At 36.2% G+C, this 18,122-nt stretch overlaps 1 protein-coding gene across 7 annotated transcripts in view; it reads right to left on the bottom strand.

Moving 5' to 3' along the window:
• ROBO2 (roundabout guidance receptor 2) overlaps nt 1–18,122 on the bottom strand; it is a 1,245,885-nt gene that overhangs the window by 1,076,409 nt on the left and 151,354 nt on the right. The window lies entirely within an intron of this gene.

Genomic DNA, 18,122 nt, shown 5'->3' on the forward strand with positions numbered 1-18,122 from the left:
GTCTCGCTCCCACCCTCCCTATCCCACCCCTCTAGGAGGTCACAAAGCACCGAGCTGATCTCCCTGTGCTATGTGTGCTTCCCATTAGCTGTCTATTTTACATTTGGTAGTGTATATATGTCCATGCCACTCTCTCACTTCATCCCAGCTTACCCTTCCCTCTCCCTGTGTCCTCAAGTCCATTCTCTACGTCTGTGTCTTTATTCCTGTCCTGCCCCTAGGTTCTTCAGAACTTTTTTTTTTTTTTTAGATTCCATATATATGTGTTAGCATACGGTATTTGTTTTTCTCTTTCTGACTTACTTCACTCTGTATGACAGACTCTAGGTCCATTCACCTCACTACAAAAAACTCAATTTCGTTTCTTTATATGCCTGGTAATATTCCATTGTATATATGTGCCACATCTTCTTTATCTATTCATCTGTCAATGGACACTTAGCTTGCTTCCATGTCCTGACTATTGTAAAATAGTGCTGCAATGAACATTGTGGTACATGACTCTTTTTGAATTATGGTTTTCTCAGGGTATATGCCCAGTAGTGGGATTGCTGGGTCGTATGGTAGTTCTATTTTTAGTTTCTTAAGGAACTTCCATACTGTTCTCCATAGTGGCTGTATCAATTTACATTCCCACTAAAAGCGCAAGAAGGTTCCCTTTTCTCCACACCCTCTCCAGCATTGTTTGTTCGTAGATATTTTGATGATGGCCATTTTGACTGGTGTGAGGTGATACCTCATTGTAGTTTTGATTTGCATTTCTCTAATGATTAGTTATGTTGAGCAATCTTTCATGTGCTTGTTGGCAATCTGTATATCTTCTTTGGAGAAATGTCTATTTATAGGTCTTCTGCCCATTTTTGGACTGGGTTGTTTGTTTTTTTGATATTGAGTTGCATGAGCTGCTTGTAAATTTTGGAGGTTAATCCTTTGTAGGTTGCTTTGTTTGCAAATATTTTCTCCCATTCTGCGGGTCGTCTTGTTTATGGTTTCCTTTGCTGTGCAAAAGCTCTTAAGTTTCATTAGGTCCCATTTGTTTATTTTTGTTTTTATTTCCATTTCTCTAGGAGCTGGGTCAAAAAGGATCTTGCTGTGATTTATGTCACAGAGTGTTCTGCCTATGTTTTCCTATAAGAGTTTTATAGTGCTTGGCCTTACATTTAGGTCTTTAATCCATTTTGAGTTTATATTTGTGTATGGTGTTAGGGAGTGTTTTAATTTCATTCTTTAACATGTAGCAGTCCAGTTTTCCCAGCACCACTTATTGAAGAGGCTGTCTTTTCTCCATTGTATAATCTCGCCTCCTTTATCAAAGATAAGGTGACCATATGTGCGTGGGTTTATCTCTGAGCTTTCTATCCTGTTCCATTGATCTATATTTCTGTTTTTCTGCCAGTACCATACTGTCTTGATCACTGTAGCTTTGTAGTATAGTTGGAAGTCAGGGAGCCTGATTCCTCCAGCTCCATTTTTCTTTCTCAAGATTGCTTTGGCTATTCGGCGTCTTTTGTGTTTCCATATAAATTGTGAAATTTTTTGTTCTAATTCTGTGAAAAATGCCATTGGTAGTTCGATAGGGATTGCACTGAATCTGTAGATTGCTTTGGGTAGTATAGTCATTATCACAATGTTGATTCTTCCAATCCAAGAGCATGGTATATCTCTCCATCTGTTCGTTTCATTTTTAATTTCTTTCATCAGTGTCTTATAGTTTTCTGCATACAGGTCTTTTGTCTCCTTAGGTAGGTTTATTCCTAGGTATTTTATTCTTTTTGTTGCAATGGTAAATGGGAGTGTTTTCTTAATTTCACTTTCAGATTTTTCATCATTAGTGTATAGGAATGCAAGAGATTTCTGTGTGTTAATTTTGTATCCTGCAACTTTACAAAATTCGTTGATTAGCTCTAGTAGTTTTCTGGTAGCATCTTTAGGATTCCCTACGTATAGTATCATGTCATCTGCAAACAGTGACAGATTTACTTCTTCTTTTCCGATCTGGATTCCTTTTATTTCTTTTTCTACTCTGACTGCTGTGGCTACAACTTCCAAAACTATGTTGAATAATAGTGGTGAGAGTGGACAGCCTTGTCTTGTTCCTGATCTTAGAGCAAATAATTTCAGTTTTTCACCATTGAGAACGATATTGGCTGTGGGTTTGTCATATATGTCCTTTATTATGTTGAGGTAAGTTCCCTCTATGTCTACTTTCTGGAGGATTTTTATCATAAGTGGGTATTGAATTTTGTCGAAAGCTTTTTCTGCATCTATTAAGATGATCATATGGTTTTTCTCCTTCAATTTGTTAAGATGGTTTATCACATTGATTGATTTGCATATATTCAAGAATCCTTGCATTCCTGGGATAAACCCCACTTGACCATGGTGTATGATCCTTTTAATGTGCTGTTGGATTTTGTGTGCTAGTATTTTGTTGAGGATTTTTGCATGTATGTTCATCAGTGATACTGGCCTGTAGTTTTCTTTCTTCGTGACATCTTTGTCTGGTTTTGGTATCGGGGTGATGGCAGCCTCGTAGAATGAGTTTGGGAGTGTTCCTCCCTCTGATATATTTTGGAAGAGTTTGAGAAGGATAGGTGTTAGCTCTTCTCTAAATGTTTCATAGAATTCATCTGTAAAGCCAACTGGTCCTGGGCTTTTGTTTGTTGGAAGATTTTTAATCACAGTCTCAATTTAAGTACTTGTGATTGGTCTGTTTATATTTTCTATTTCTTCCTGGTTCATTCTTGGAAGGTTGTGCTTTTCTAGGAATTTGTCTATTTCTTCCAGGTTGTCCATTTTATTGGCATATAGTTGCTTGTAGTAATCTCTCATGATCCTTTGTATTTCTGCAGTGTCAGTTGTTACTTCTCTTTTTTCATTTCTAATTCTATTGATTTGAGTCTTCTCTCTTTTTTTCTTGATGAGTCTGGCTAATGGTTTATCAATTTTGTTAATCTTCTCAAAGAACCAGCTTTTAGTTTTATTGATCTTTGCTACTGTTTCCCTCATTTCTTTTTCATTTATTACTGATCTGATCTTTATGATTTCTTTCCTTCTGCTAACTCTGGGGTTTTTTTGTTCTTCTTTCTCTAATTGTTTTAGGTGTAAGGATAGGTTGTTTATTTGAGATGTGTCTTGTTTCTTGAGGTAGGATTTATTGTTATAAACTTCCCTCTTAGAACTGCCTTTGCTGCATCCCATAGGTTTTGGGTTGTCGTGTTTTCATTGTCATTTGTGGAGGGGACTAGTGCCTGTGTTCTGGTGGATGAGGCTGGATCTTGTCTTTCTGGTGGGCAGGACTGCATCCAGTGTTGTGTTTTGGGGTGTCTGTGACCTTATTATGATTTTAGGCGGGCTCTCTCCTAATGGGTGGGGTTGTGTTCCTGTCTTGCTAGTTGTTTGGCATAGGGTGTCCAGCACTGTAGCTTGCTGGTCTTTGAATGGAGCTGGGTCTTAGTGTTGAGATGGAGATCTCTGGGAGCGCTTTCGCCTTTTGATATTACATGGAGCTGTGAGGTCTCTGGTGGACCAATGTCCTGAACTTAGCCCTCCCACCTCAGAGGCACAGGCCTGATACCCGGCCAGAGCACCAAGACCCTGTCAGCCACACAGCTGGGTTTGTTCATTTTCTGCTTTGTTTAAAAGATATAGAGACCTGTGAAGATATAACTCTGCTTCTGGGAAGGTGGGAAACCAGGATCTTAAGAGTTGTTGAGAAATCTGGAAACTTTAGGATTTCGGACTTCACAAAATTTCCAGGCCTGGAAGGGTGACCAACAAAATGGCAAAGTGGCCTTCTTTCCTATTTTTATAGAAGTGATATCTGTCCTCGTGAGATTAAAGTATGTGCCTTTAATTCATCTCTTTCTACCTCCCTAGCAATTTGCTCTATCAATCAACTCAGCCCTAATCCTAATCCTCTCTCTTGTGATCTCAAGAAGAAAAAAAAAAAATCAATCCAATTATCATTAATGAATCAGACCCAAATTCCCCCAACACCAAATCTCTTGTTTACTTCCAAATCTCTCTCTCTCACTCCCCCATCTCTTCTACTCTATATTTTTCTATTTTCCCATCTCTCATTCTCTTCTCAATCCACCATTTTTTTCCTACCCATACCAACCCAGGAATATACTCTTGCCAATGCTACCAGAAAATCTCTCCAACTTTTCATTTAATGGAAGTTTCTCAATCCTTATTTCTTTTGACCCAATAGAAACATTTGACACAAAGTACCCCCTCCTCTCTGGTTGTCTTATCCTCTCTTGCTAAACTTCTTCACCTTTGCTGTGGGTTCCTTTACTCTGATTAGATTTTCTCCTTGGTATTTACCCCTTCTGTTATCCTTTTATTTTCTAGGCTGATCCAGTCCCAAGTTTTCATTTCTAACATATTCTCATGCCTTATAGATCTGAATCTCCTGTTATGTATTTTCTTGAAAGCCACAGACCTATGCATGTTATAATTATACTTTCTGGGAAAGCTAGCATTCCTGAAAGCATCTTAACTCCTCTCTCCCCTCATCTTGATATCCAATCACTCTGTGAACATAACCTCATAAAAATCTCTTTCATCTGTTATCTTCTCTGTCCCCAAATATTGGTTGCCATCTTCTAATTTCCTTCTGCTTCTAGTCTTTCCTCCTGCTGTTTTCAGTGTGTATACGATAATCTCTTGAATTTATCACTGTCATCATTTCAATTTCTTTCTTGAAATTCTTCAAAATTTGTTGGGATACAATTCATATTACTCCTTGTGTCTGAGGTTTTGTATTGTGGCACGATTCTCTGCCAATAATTTTACTTGTACTTATTTCTTTGAATCAATGATTAAAATCTGGAGACATCCTAATGCATTAAACTTCATAATGTTTCATAAGTCCCCCCCTTATTTTCAATTGCAATAAATTACCTTAATTAGTATTGTGCAACCATTATAATTTGAACATAAAAATCTTTGAGGCATGGATCATACACTAAATAGATCCCATATTTTCTGTTCACAAGATAAATACATTGTTGTCAAAAGTGAAATACCAAAGCATGAAAGAATGATAATATCATACATTCTCTTTCTAAGAATAACAGATAGTGGCTATCATTCTGAGATTCAGAAAACTGCTAAAACAGGAAAATAGACCATCCTTTAGAATTTGCCCTCATACGTTTATTTTGATTTTTCTAATATTTGAGAAGACTTTCACTGATCCTTGCCAAATGTCATCATAAGACATTTCAAAGATATATGAGTTTTCATTATCACATAACCAGAGATTTTCTGAGTAAACATATTTTTGGAAAATATTTGTTAGAAAATCTGTGCAAAAAACCTCAAAGGCCTAACCTCCCTTACATAAAGGATGTGTGTTCCATATAAGTCACCAATGCAATTCAAAACTGTCATAACTCAATGTACTTCAGTCTTATACATGAAGGATAAAAATCTCTTTGCATAAGCACAGGTAATTAGCCTAGAAAGGGGCATATCATCAATGCCCCTTTGATGAGGGGCACTGATGATATGCCCCTCATCTTACAGACTATCTGTACAAGATCTAGAACCTGGACATTTATCTCTTCAGAGAACAGTTCCAATATCATCTGTTCATTTGATAACTCCCTAGTGGTTGCAAAGTCCTTCCCAGCCAAAAACTACATCTATTTATATAACACTTTGAAGTCCATAAAGCAGATTCACATGTGTTATGCCACTTGATTCTCCCTGCAGCCTCTGGTGATAACATAGGGCTTATTTTGCAATTTTACAATTAACAGACAGGAAATGGAATGAGACAATGACTTGCCCACAGTTACGTAGCTGGAGAGTGACAGAGCTGAAGCTCAAACCACATCTGAAGAGTGACATCTGATATTCTTTCTACTCTTCCATGATTTGGCCTGGTGAGAGGTTATGGAATTAAGAATGGTAATCACTACAAAAGTGTAATTGGAACTAGAGTTCTAACAGTTTTACTTCAGTTATCAACCCTTACCTTTGAAAGGCGTTTTAGAAAAAAGCAGAGATCTGTAACTTTTGATCAGAAAAATAGATGATACCTATTTTTCAAAGCAGATTCAAAAGACTCCAGAAAGTAGTTAAAGCAACAAGTGAGGCGAAGATCTTTTCATGTTTTGTGGAGGGGCCAACTGGTGTATCACTTCCTTATATTGAGTTAGCTTGAGTAAATGATGTGGAAATAAGGGCCCTTTTAAGAGACATGAATAAGTGAAAATGTTGCCTGTGAATAGGACACAGAATTTTACCATCAACATTAGCAAAATTATCTTTAAGACAGAAATCTGTTTCTTTTATCCTTTTCCTCTTTCCTTTGACTATCACTAAATTAGATAAAATGTTTCCTTGCTAGCCTGTAGGGATATACCAATAAAGAACTCACTGTCTAACACTTGAAATGATAAGTTAGAGACACAAAAGTATTGGGTGTAATGTCAGCATACATCTAAATTGGATAACCTAATACAAATATCCAGTTCCTCAGCACTGCAGGTATTTTTGTTCTAGGTTTTAGGAAATTTAACCTATACCTGTTGGAAAATTAAAATTCACTAATTTCAACTTATCCTTGGGAAAAAGAAGTGTTTTGATTTTAATTGCTGATTACCACATCTCTGTGAAGTTTCCCACGTTGCAATGTAAATTCCCCACTTGACTGTGAGCTCGTTGAGAATAAGGGCCGTACGTTCCTACCATGTAACATGTTCCCCACCACACAGCAAATACTTCAACTGGTGTATTTTGAATCAGAATAAGTTCAAATGTATGATGTAGACTTTGACTTTCTGGTAAAGATGATATGGATTCAGCATATGGTAGTTCCATATCCAGTATCTATACACTGGTTACATATGTGACTTGTATGAAGAAGGTATAATTAATCCTTATTAACAATGAGAGCTAATGTGCTACTGGTAGAAAAGAGCATATACAAAACAAAGGAATTATTCTATAAGCTCAAAAAACTTATGCTATCGTATCTTTCAGCAAATTATTTCTAAAAACAATTTTAAAATATCTTTATACAGGGCCATAAACACTATAGTTCCTATCAGCATTAACTTTTGAAAATTAACAAAAATGCCAATAAAATAGTGTCAGATACAGCACGGAAGTAACTTGACGTGTTTCTGTCTATATCCTTGAATGAAATTTACCATTTCAAATACTGATAATTTGTTTAATGAAAATATTAATTTGAGGATGTTGGAAACGTTGGAATTATTCCTGAAAACATCACATTAAGTAACTGAGTTGGTGATAAATTTTACATAAAATCCAGCTGACCTAATTTTACAAATGTCTTGAAATCGCGGATGAAGATATTAACAATTCTTTTATTAAAGGATAAAGTGTCCATAATACCCAAGGCAATATGCTGATTAAAGCAGGTGCAATGGAAGATAACCCATAAGCTTCACAATTCCTTGGATAATAGATCAGTGATTCACTGTAATGTACTTATTAAGCAATATGGAAAACTGGGTCAAATTAAACAGTGAGATAAAGTTGTTCCTTTATGACATGACTTGCCATGGAGACAATCAAAGTGACATTTCTTAACCTAAGTCTCTAGAGATAAGATACTTAGCATCAAATTAGTCAGTTACCTAACCTTTTGAAAAATCTACAGCTGTGATCAGTAAAGGAAAATTGCATTAAGAATGGGCAATTATGATGTACAGTACAATTGTGGGGGACAAATTTTCTTTCTAATAGTAAATTGAAACTCTGCCTTGTTGAAGAAATAAGGGCTTAGGAAAAGGCTCTAATGGTTATTTGCATAAAATAATGTAACTAACTCACATACTCACGCTGGCTGTTCTGGATGGCAATGATAAACTCTAACATTCATGGAAGCACAAGTCCTCAGAGGGCCATTCTAAGATTCTAATAATTGGCTATATCAATCATATTTTTGTCAGCTTTTCTGAAATGGAAATATTTAATTTTTCCATGAGGAAAAACATTCATCTTGCTTTGAAAACAATGACAGGAAATAAAAGCATATCTGTACAGAGTGACTCTATGTTGGCTATTAATTCGGGTCACCATCAGGGAAACTTGAAAATAGTGGTTTTAGTAGGGGTTTACTGGGCAGCTTCTGAGATTTGGCACTTCCTACACAAGTACCATTGTATAAATAAATAAGACTTTCTTTCTATGGTCACCAAATTTAGCTGAAGTCTGTGGGCCTTAAATATAAATCTGATTGATGCAATCAGTTTAACTTTGGGTAACTGCCATGTTACACATGTGCCCATCTGATTTGCTTTGTGTTATGCAAGTTTAAATGACTAGGGGGCCCAGCTCACGAAGGCCTTGGAAAATTCAGTAAGATTCAGATACCCAACCAGAGTTAGCCTCATATGCAGCATAAATGATGCTGTCATGCTTGGACATCCTGAAAGTCCCCCAGACAGTGGCACTGAAGGTACATTTGCTAAGAACAGAAACTGTTTGCATTCTGCCTGGATCAAGAAGGACTCACCTTCTTGGAGACCTTCATGCTGTTTGAATGAGGCTGTCCTAATCTCCCACCCCCTCCACCCACCCCTGGCCATCTCCCTGCAACCTTGGTCAATCTCTGCCTGGAGTGACGCTCTTGACGTTTACTCTTTCTCAGTGGCTCTCAAACTTGAACCCATATGAGAATCATTTGCATGACTTGTTGAAACACGGATTGCTGTGTCCCACCCACAGAGTTTCTGGCTCAGTACAGTTGGGGTGGGATCCAAGAATCTGCATTTCTAACAAGCTCCCAAGTGATGCTGTTGCAGACTTTGAGAGCCACTGTTCTTCCACAGCTACGTTAGAATCTCCTTTAATTCATTCATATTGTCCTCACTCATTCATTGACTTATTCATATAGCATCCATTAAATGCTATAAAGATATAGATATAGGTACAGTGCATGTCTATAACCGTGTACTCCGTCAGGCACATTAAATAACAACAGAGCTTACTGTCTTCTCCTGTTTCAGTTGCTCAATGCCTTCTTCTGCTTTAAACTTCCAATAGAGTGATGCCTCCGTCTGGACCTTCTACTCCCTGGAGGAAATTCAGTTTCAGAATTGTTCCTTCACCTAATTCCTCATGGCTTTCCTTCCGTCTCATGTGATTACAATTTCCATTTATTCAAGGCAGGTGATCTCATTTATGTGGAATGAAGAAAGCAATCTACCTAAACTAATACACACTAATGCTTGAGACTTGGTTTGAACGTTCACATTTTAGAAAAAGACGCCTCTGAGCCAACATCAATTTCAAAAACCATGACAACGCGAAGTGAAAACTGTCGGGTGGTTGAGACGTGTTTCCTCCCTCATACCTCCTATCTTTGGACACATCCAGTCAACACTGCAGATGCTTCATCTAGATAGAGAGCACTGGACAAAATAAATTGGTTCGCGGCTACTTGAGAGATTTAATAATTTTGTAGAAAACGTATCAAATTTACAGTTTAAATAATGTGTTTGCATATTCCCTCAATCAAAAATTGAAAAGTTATAAGTCCCTTGTGATAACCAATAAATCTGCCTGAACATCTGTTCTTACTGGAAATGTTCCAATAGGATATTTATATTTTTATTAGGTGAAAGTACTATTCCGTTACACGACAAGGGAAGCCCATGTTTTGGGTAAGTGTATTATAGGGTTCCCGTCAGAGGTATATACGAGGAAACTAAGAAGGAGAAAAGCAATGTAACCCAAGGGCACTCAAGGCTCATTCATCCAGAGGCAGTCAGCAGGACCGAGCTTCAAAATACACTGTAATGTAAAGTCACTTTCTTAAAGGGGATATTCTGAGAATGTATACGAGAAGGCCTAGGAGAGCAAGGGAGAAAAGACAGGTGAATACGTAATCAATTAAACAGAGACTCAGGAATACAAGGGAAAAAAGCTGAAACCTGTATGGAATGTGATGGCCAGTTTGGAGGAATTCACACAGTTGTGAGTCTTGTCCTACGAGCTGTGCCTGATGCTGCTGCCTCGCTCCCTCCTCCTCCTTCACCTCCTTCTTTTGCTTTCCCTACTCTGTTCTCTTTCATCTCTTCCCCCTCTTTCTTCATTTTCTTCTTTTTTTTAAATTAGTTTTTATCTTGTTCTTTATTTTGATTCTGCCAATAAAAATCTACGTACTCACCAATGATCAACTTTATTTACTCATTTGATGGTTTCAGCCAACATCCTAACAATTGAAAATAACTGTGTGCACATAGAGTCAGAGTTTCACTTTATGACAAAAACTCCTCTAAAATCTGATTTTTACAAAAAGGACATTTTATCTGAAGTTGGATACTGTCTACTCCTAAAAGTAAGACCCTGGGCAAGTCACTAAAGACCCCTCTGGGGCTCACTTTCATCTCTTAGCAAATTGTTGGATTAGAATAATTTCCAGCTCTGAAGCTTATATTCTATCCTGTATCCTGTGTGGAATGTCCATATCATAGTTTTGCAAAAATTCTGTGATAAAAGCCTCTGTCTTCTGCTGACAGCATACTACTCTATAAATGTCTGCCTTCAGCACTAGCACTTGGGGCAACTTCTTTTACAAGTGGTTACTCCAGTATAAACTGGAAATGTTGTAAACAGAACCAGCCATGCAGGCAGTATGTGAGAGATTTTTCTGGTAAAATCTCGCACAATGTATTTAGTCCATTTACATTCTCTCACTGAAGCTTATAAAGCAAGATAGGAAAGGCAGATTTTCACATTTCCTCAGGCAGAGGTCAGAAGTAGCTTTCAGAGGGAACTTGAAGCTTAGGCAAAAATCCAAACACATGAAAGCACAGCCATTTTAAAACCAGTAAAAATGAACTGTTACTTGGTATAGCAGATGGCAAAATTTTATGAACCATTCTGTAATATTATAGAATTCCCAGCATCTACTAAAATTTAGCTTCATGAATACCATTAAAGAAGCTATGCTGCTTTTGCACATGGTATTTTTAAAGGAAATTCTATACTGTGAACCTAAAAAAATAATTCCTTAAGATGTGAAAGGATTGCCCGATGCACACGATGGCAGGTTGAGAACGAGGTCATCATGACACAAGCCGAGACCATTTCTCCATGCTGTGAAGACACAATGATATTAAAGCTACTATATCTCTGTTTTAAAGAAACTTTCTGGCTAAAGTGTGTGAAGTTAGACAAATCTTAGTTTATATTAGAATGTAACTTTTTAACGAACATCTAGCACAATTAATATCTAATCTTATATGACCATTGCTAAGGGATCATTTACTATAAATTGCTAGAACAAGCAGCTATTTATCTGACTAGGGGAATAAACTTAGGGAGAGGCTGACAAATCTTTTGAATGGAGAAATAATGTTTATTGTAAGAGTAAAATTGCTGAATGATGATGCATTACATATTTATAAATTCTCTCTTCAAGTTTCTGCCAAATAATGTGAAAGGGGATGGAAGACTTTAGAGGAAAAGCTTTTTAAAACCTTTGGGTATTTCTTCAGTAGTTAAACATAAGAAACTGCAACAACAGGGATATCTGATTAACTTGAATGCAACCAGTCACCAGGAAGGAAAGGAATTGGGACCTAGGAGCTTTGAAGACTTCGTATAACTTTGAGTGGCAAAAGGTACCAGTTTTAAAATAAAGATTGACAGTAGTTGGCACTTTCTTAAAAATTAAGGAAAAATAGGTATGTTTTAAGGTAATTCTAAAATAATCTATCAGAGATACCAGGAGTGGGAAGACTTTCTTTTTCAATAATAAAAATATTAATTTGATCTTTCCCTACAGAATTTGATTTCATATACAACAATATATATTTTGTTGTAAAACTTTAGGTTTATTCTTTTTTCAGCATTCTTTTTTCAGTAATTGCTTGTTCTAATATATTATTTAATATTTCATAAGCTACACAAAGGCTAGGGTGCTTATAATCACAAAAAGAATTAATATAACGATCTCCTGTTTAATAATTTGGGATGAGCAGTGCTTATTATCATCACAAAGTAACAAATTAATAAGAAAAATATTCTTTTTCTTAATCTTTTAACTACTGCCTTAACTAAACAACAAAAAATCCTAAATGCCATCTTTCATTAAAAAAACAAAAAACAAAAAACAGAGGCATTGGTTAACATTTGTGATTAAGGATCAGCAGTAAAAGAATTTATCTTCTTTGAGAACTTATTTACAACAGCTAAGAGAACAGTCTCTATGCATAATTATTGTAAGTTACTTTCAGATACCCCCAGGAAGTAGACATGATTACTTGCATTTTTATAGCTAAGGTTGGGCAGCTTGACTAAGGTCATATGGCTAGTAAGCTGTGAGGCTAGAATTTGAACCCAGTACTGTCTGACTGCAAAGTCCATGTTCTGTTGATGTAATCATTTGGGCTACCACTCTATACAATGCCAGTGGGCACCATTCTTTTGCATTAGCTGTGATGGATATCCTCTGGAGTTTTCCTACCTCCTGAAATGTTATATAAAACAATTTTTCATTATTTTCAAGAACATCCATTATATTAAGCGTGATAAAAACGTATGTTGGTAAATATGCCATGGGGAGCCTGGCTCTTAGACGCACCAAGACATTTCCAAGGTTCACCTTAAAGTAGCTCAATCTTACTGTTAGCCTCTGTCCATTTGGAAGTAGCCCCTTTGAAGCCTGTGCTTGCAAACTTATGCCAATAGTGACAGAAAATGCCACAGTTATCTCCCAGACACCCTGGGTTTACAAAGCGAGACAGTGAAGGAACACAGCAATGGCTACATTTTATCTATAAGACATTTCCTCAAATAAGCAACAGCCCAAATCAATAATCTGTCCAGCAAGTAAGCACAGATGCCACAGTCCTCCTAATAAAAAGAGAACTGTTTCAATAGACAGGTATTGTTTCTTACGTCATGAGAGGGGAAGGTAGGTGGATCTATGAGGCAAGGGTTTTACCCCTCAGCTTTCAACAACAAAGCCATAAAAATCCAGGAAGGGAAAAAAGAAACAGCTCAAGTTAAGCTAAATCATTCATGAGTATGTCACGAGCAATTATTTCCATGCTGAAATCTCCAGGCTAGATTTAGGGGGAAAAAAAGGAGCAAGAACAAAATTAAGAAATAGCTTTGAAAGACGTGAAGAATTAGTTAAAAAAGGAAGAGCCTTAGGTAAGGCAAGTTGACTAAAGGCTAAAGTGGGAATGGTCTTCCCTTGCCCCTCTGAGAGGATTAATTCCGTTGTAGTATTCAACCTAAGAGTGACGCTGTGAGTGTAGCCTCTCTAATATTGTAATGAAACTTCTCTTGAATCATGTTCTTATTTAGTTACTTCATATGTTTGTAGAATAAAATTGGTACAAATTTATTTTGAGTAACTAAATATTTTATTTATTTTTTATTTTTTTGTATTTATTTATTTTTTAACTAAATATTTTAAGGTGACATTTGGATACATGTTATTTAGTAAGGATCCAAATACACATAACACACATTTCATGCCCTCCCATCCCCACACACAAGTTTATTTCCTAGTTGAGGGTTTTTTTACAAGTAAAATAGAATATATTTAATATAAAAGATGTCAAAACTCATTGCCAAAGTGATCCTTTTAAAGTGTAAGTCAGGTAACAGCAGTCTTTTTTTTTTTTTTTTTTTTTAAATGTCTTGTAGTGTCCCATCTCACCAAGAATAAACCCAGCATCCTCATTTGACTGCACATGATTTGGTTAGTATTTCTCCTCGGCCTCATTGCCTCTCCCTTTACTTCACACTCATTCAAATCTGGCTATACTTCTTCCTTGCTGTACCTGAAAAAGACACACATGCTCCTACTTTAGAGATGTGAAAATGACTGTTCTCTCAGCTTTAAACCTTTTCCCCTGAGATATTCCCATGTCTTACTTTCCCACTTTGCTCCTCTACTCCAATGTCACCTTACCAGTGAACATGGCCCTGACCACCCTATTTACAGTAACATACCCCATAACTCTCTATTTTTCTTTATGCTATACAGTAGATTAGCTATTTTTTTTATATTCACTCTTCATTTTCCCATCTTCATGGGCAAACTGAACTCTCTGTGTTTTGGCCTTTTTACTTGTTTAGGCTGACATGATGCAAGGAGAACTTTCAATGGCCTGCAGGGTTGGGTTTGAGCTGTTGCACGTCTGACATTGCCGTGTGAAGAACGTGCCCATAGCCTGTTGACTCTAAGAGGAGGGTGAGAGAAATGTGGGGCAGAGAGGTCCCAGCTCAACTATCTTAGTCGAGCCCCAGTTGAGCCCTGCCTAGTTTGATCAGCCTCCCGTCAGGAAACCCATGAGCGAGCCCAGCTGAAGTCTTAGCGGTACCCAGCTCAAACCTCAGTTATGTCCAGCTGACTCCAGACACTTGGGTCAAATAAATGCTTATAGCTGCAGGACACTGATGAGATTTTAGTGATTGATACATAACCACTGTGTTGTGTAACAATGCCTGACTGATACATTCTGACGTTTTATAGCACATTCATCATCACACATATTATACATTTATTGATTGATTGATATGCTCCTGTTCTCTAACATGCCCCCTTGAGAAGAGGGACTTTATTCTCTTCTTGCTATTCTCTCACCATCCAGAATAGGGCTTGGATCTCCTCAGTAGTCTCTCAATAAATATTTATGAAATAAATGTCTACTGTGTGATTTAACATATGTAGGAATTCAAGCGGTAACTGGACAAAAACATACTCCTGTGTCATCATGGAAATTATAATAGAAATATTCTTATAAATATTTTATATTTTACTAGTATAAATATTTTCATATTTTACTAGTATAAAATATTATGTCATTTAACTAGGATTAATTTAGAACCCCGTAGTTATACTTGATAATTTTATTTCCAACAAAACTAAACTGCTGTTACAAGAAAAATATTTTCATTTACTGCATTTCTTATAAAATGACATGAAACTAATTCTCTTTATTTCTATCATCCTATTAAAATAACCTACACTTACACGTAATTGGCCTAGTATAATATCATTTGTAATTCAATTATCTCTTTGTTTATCCTTCCCAGAACTCTGCAGATCAACTAACTCTATAACCTTCTCCCTTCCTTCCCTCCCATTCTTTCTTAGCCAACTCTCAGTTTAATATTTTATATTTGCAAAGCACTACATACGAGGTGCTTAAACTTACTGAAAGATGTGAAAGACGAACATGCTGAAACTCCTTAGGGAGTAGAAAAATGGTAATTCTCTTAGGAAGGTGAGATATCTATTCCCCAAAACAGGCTCGACATGTTAGCAAGTAAATAAATCATCTTGTTCCAACATATAAATGCAACCTAAGTTCATACCACCCTCCTGCCTCATGAAAAATCTTAATGTTTCCTTTATGTCCCATTCTTTTTCACACTTCTTCCTTTTCTTGTGCTATTTTTTTATATCCCCCTAGATAACCACTCAATACTTCCTCAGTTGGAAAGAGTTTATGACTTTTACAAAACAGAATTAAAAATGTTACCTGGGGAGTATCCTCTCACTCCCCTTTCAAGATTATAATGACTGCATCCTCTGAATTTCTGTGCTAAATTGTAGGTGAATAAATTTTTCTGGGGAAAGTTGCCACTGTTCCAGTTACACTCTCAAAGGGAATGCTGACTCCCAAAACTTAAAAATCACTTGCTAGATGTAAATCTTCTGAAGGCAGAAATTCTATCCTATTTGTTTATTACTAGAGTCTAAAAGGTAGGCGTTTAGAAAATATTTATTGAAAGTAAAAAGGATTAGTTAGGTAAGCATTTAAGAGTGAATTCATTAAATGTCAAACAGATCATATTAAATAAGCATTATTTTAGTTGATCAAAGAAGAGCTCCTCCTATTGAGTAGGACACTCATGGAAAACCTCAAAAAAGGCAGATTCAACAAGGCCTGGAGGGTGGGCAGAAATAGCATATGAGGAGCTGACAAGAAGCTAAATTACATGGAGAAGAAAACGACGACGTAAGAAGACTTGGGGTCTAGAATGGGCTTTGGATGCCTGTGGGAGTAGGTCCAAATGGATGTGGAGTGTCGACGTGGGCTCCTTCATAACAAGTTGCATTCATTTTGAAAATTCTTCAGTTTAGTTCATTGTGAAGCCATAGGAAGCCTTCTCTTAAGTTAAATCATACGAAAACTGCATTTTCGGATATGTAAACGCCACTGTTAGCCTTTTCAATGCTTTCTCAGACCTTTCTAAAATTTTATTTTCAAGACTCTGACAGCACTGATCACCAGTATCTGCTCAGCATTTTTTTTTTTTTTTCATGAGACTGACATACTGTCCCAGTGTTCACATCTATCAACGTTGCTCTGATTTATCGGCTTAATAACAGGAAATCATTTGGTAGCCCAGCTCTATTTTGCTTGAACACTGACCTGTGACCTTAATCTGATGCCTTTCAAGGTTCTTTGTTTTTCCATATAAGACCAATTAAACTGAAGCATTTTGAAGAGATTATATGATTAAAAAAGTCATATCTGAGCATTTAAAGTTAATCTTTCTCTCAATTGGGTAAAAAATGTTTTTAAATAATTTTATTCAAAAATAATAAAAAATTAGCTCAATAATATAGTTATTAAAGCAATTGACATGCTATTTATAAAATCAATTTGTGGCTGCAGAAATGTGCAAGTCCAATTTTTATTTATTAATATGACATATACAGATAATAGGATGAGATTTATATTAGTTATTCCTGCTCATAACAAATTTATTTTATAAATCTGCACCTGTTTCTCACATTATTATTATATTTAAATCCACTATCCAATTCTGCAAGTGAAATTATACTAAAAACTTAAAAACTATTGAACTTAGAAAAAACAGAAATTTCTGAAAATATTTATATCAATAGAGGATATTTGACTGATTGTCCTATTATAATAAAAATTAAATAGAAAGTAATCATCACCAATTCTGCTGAATAGTGACACATATATATTTTCCACTGACTTAACTGATGATGTGAAATGTGGCAGCTTTATGGAAGAAGCAATACACACACACACACACACACACAAAATCATGGAAAGACAGACACACATACATACACTGTATCAAATCACAGAGAAATACTGCACTTTTAGACACTTAATATTATTAATCTGATGAGAGCTGTCATTATGTGAATTAAAAATAGATTTGCTTTAAGATTTTTTGAGAATTATGCAAAACTTCCATTTTGTATGTAATAGCATGAATTTTCATAAAACCATGAGAAGAATCACAGCCTTTAGTTATGTGAGTCTTTGTTGGAATTATACAGAATAACCTTCATATCAGGCAACCAATGCAGTATATTACTGATAGTTACAATGTTTCCCTTGTATTTTATGTACAATTCAAAGCTTATTGTTGAGCCATTGGAAAGAGAAATATGCTCATATAGTGAAATGATACATATACTGGGAAAGACTGAAAATTAAATCTACCATAAGTAGCTTAAGAAATGTGCATAGCCTAGGAGTAAAATAAGTGCTTTTATTTATCCATGCTGCAAGAACTTATTGGTTGCCCTACTACCTGATGTGACCTCTTCATATAAAATTGGCTAATAGATGATTGATGCCCTTAAGTAACTTTAAATGATTACAGTATCTGAGGATACAGGTATTCACAGGTTGCAATGGGAATACAAAACATCTGGAGGAGTGTTAGAGAAGCTTCTCATAAAGGGTAAGAACTTCTTTATTTGTATTCTAAAGAACAAGTTAGATAAAACTAGCAAATAAAAAACAAACAAAGCATCTTGGAAAGCATATAAGAAGGCTTGGTGGCATAAAACTGTATGTTTATTGTATTCAGGGAAACAAATTCATTCTGTGAAGACTATGTATGAGCAAATGGGTATGGGATCGGGGTAAAGGCTAAGACTAGAGGTGTAGGCAGGGGCGAGATTATGAAGTGCCAATGACGTTTGTTAAGCGAAGCTGTAGAGATTGTAGCATCTCCAAAGATGGTCCTCAAAAGAACCATCCCTCCCAGTATTCACATTCTTTCACCAACCTTTCTCTTTAAAATGAATGGATGTGGTGCACTCACTTTTAGCTAAAAAGAATACAAAGTCATGCCATGTTCCTTCTAAGGCTGGGTTGTAA

This window comes from Balaenoptera physalus (assembly GCF_965194825.1).
Source record: "Balaenoptera physalus genome assembly, chromosome: 4".
In the NCBI taxonomy this organism is placed as follows: Eukaryota; Metazoa; Chordata; class Mammalia; order Artiodactyla; family Balaenopteridae; genus Balaenoptera; species Balaenoptera physalus.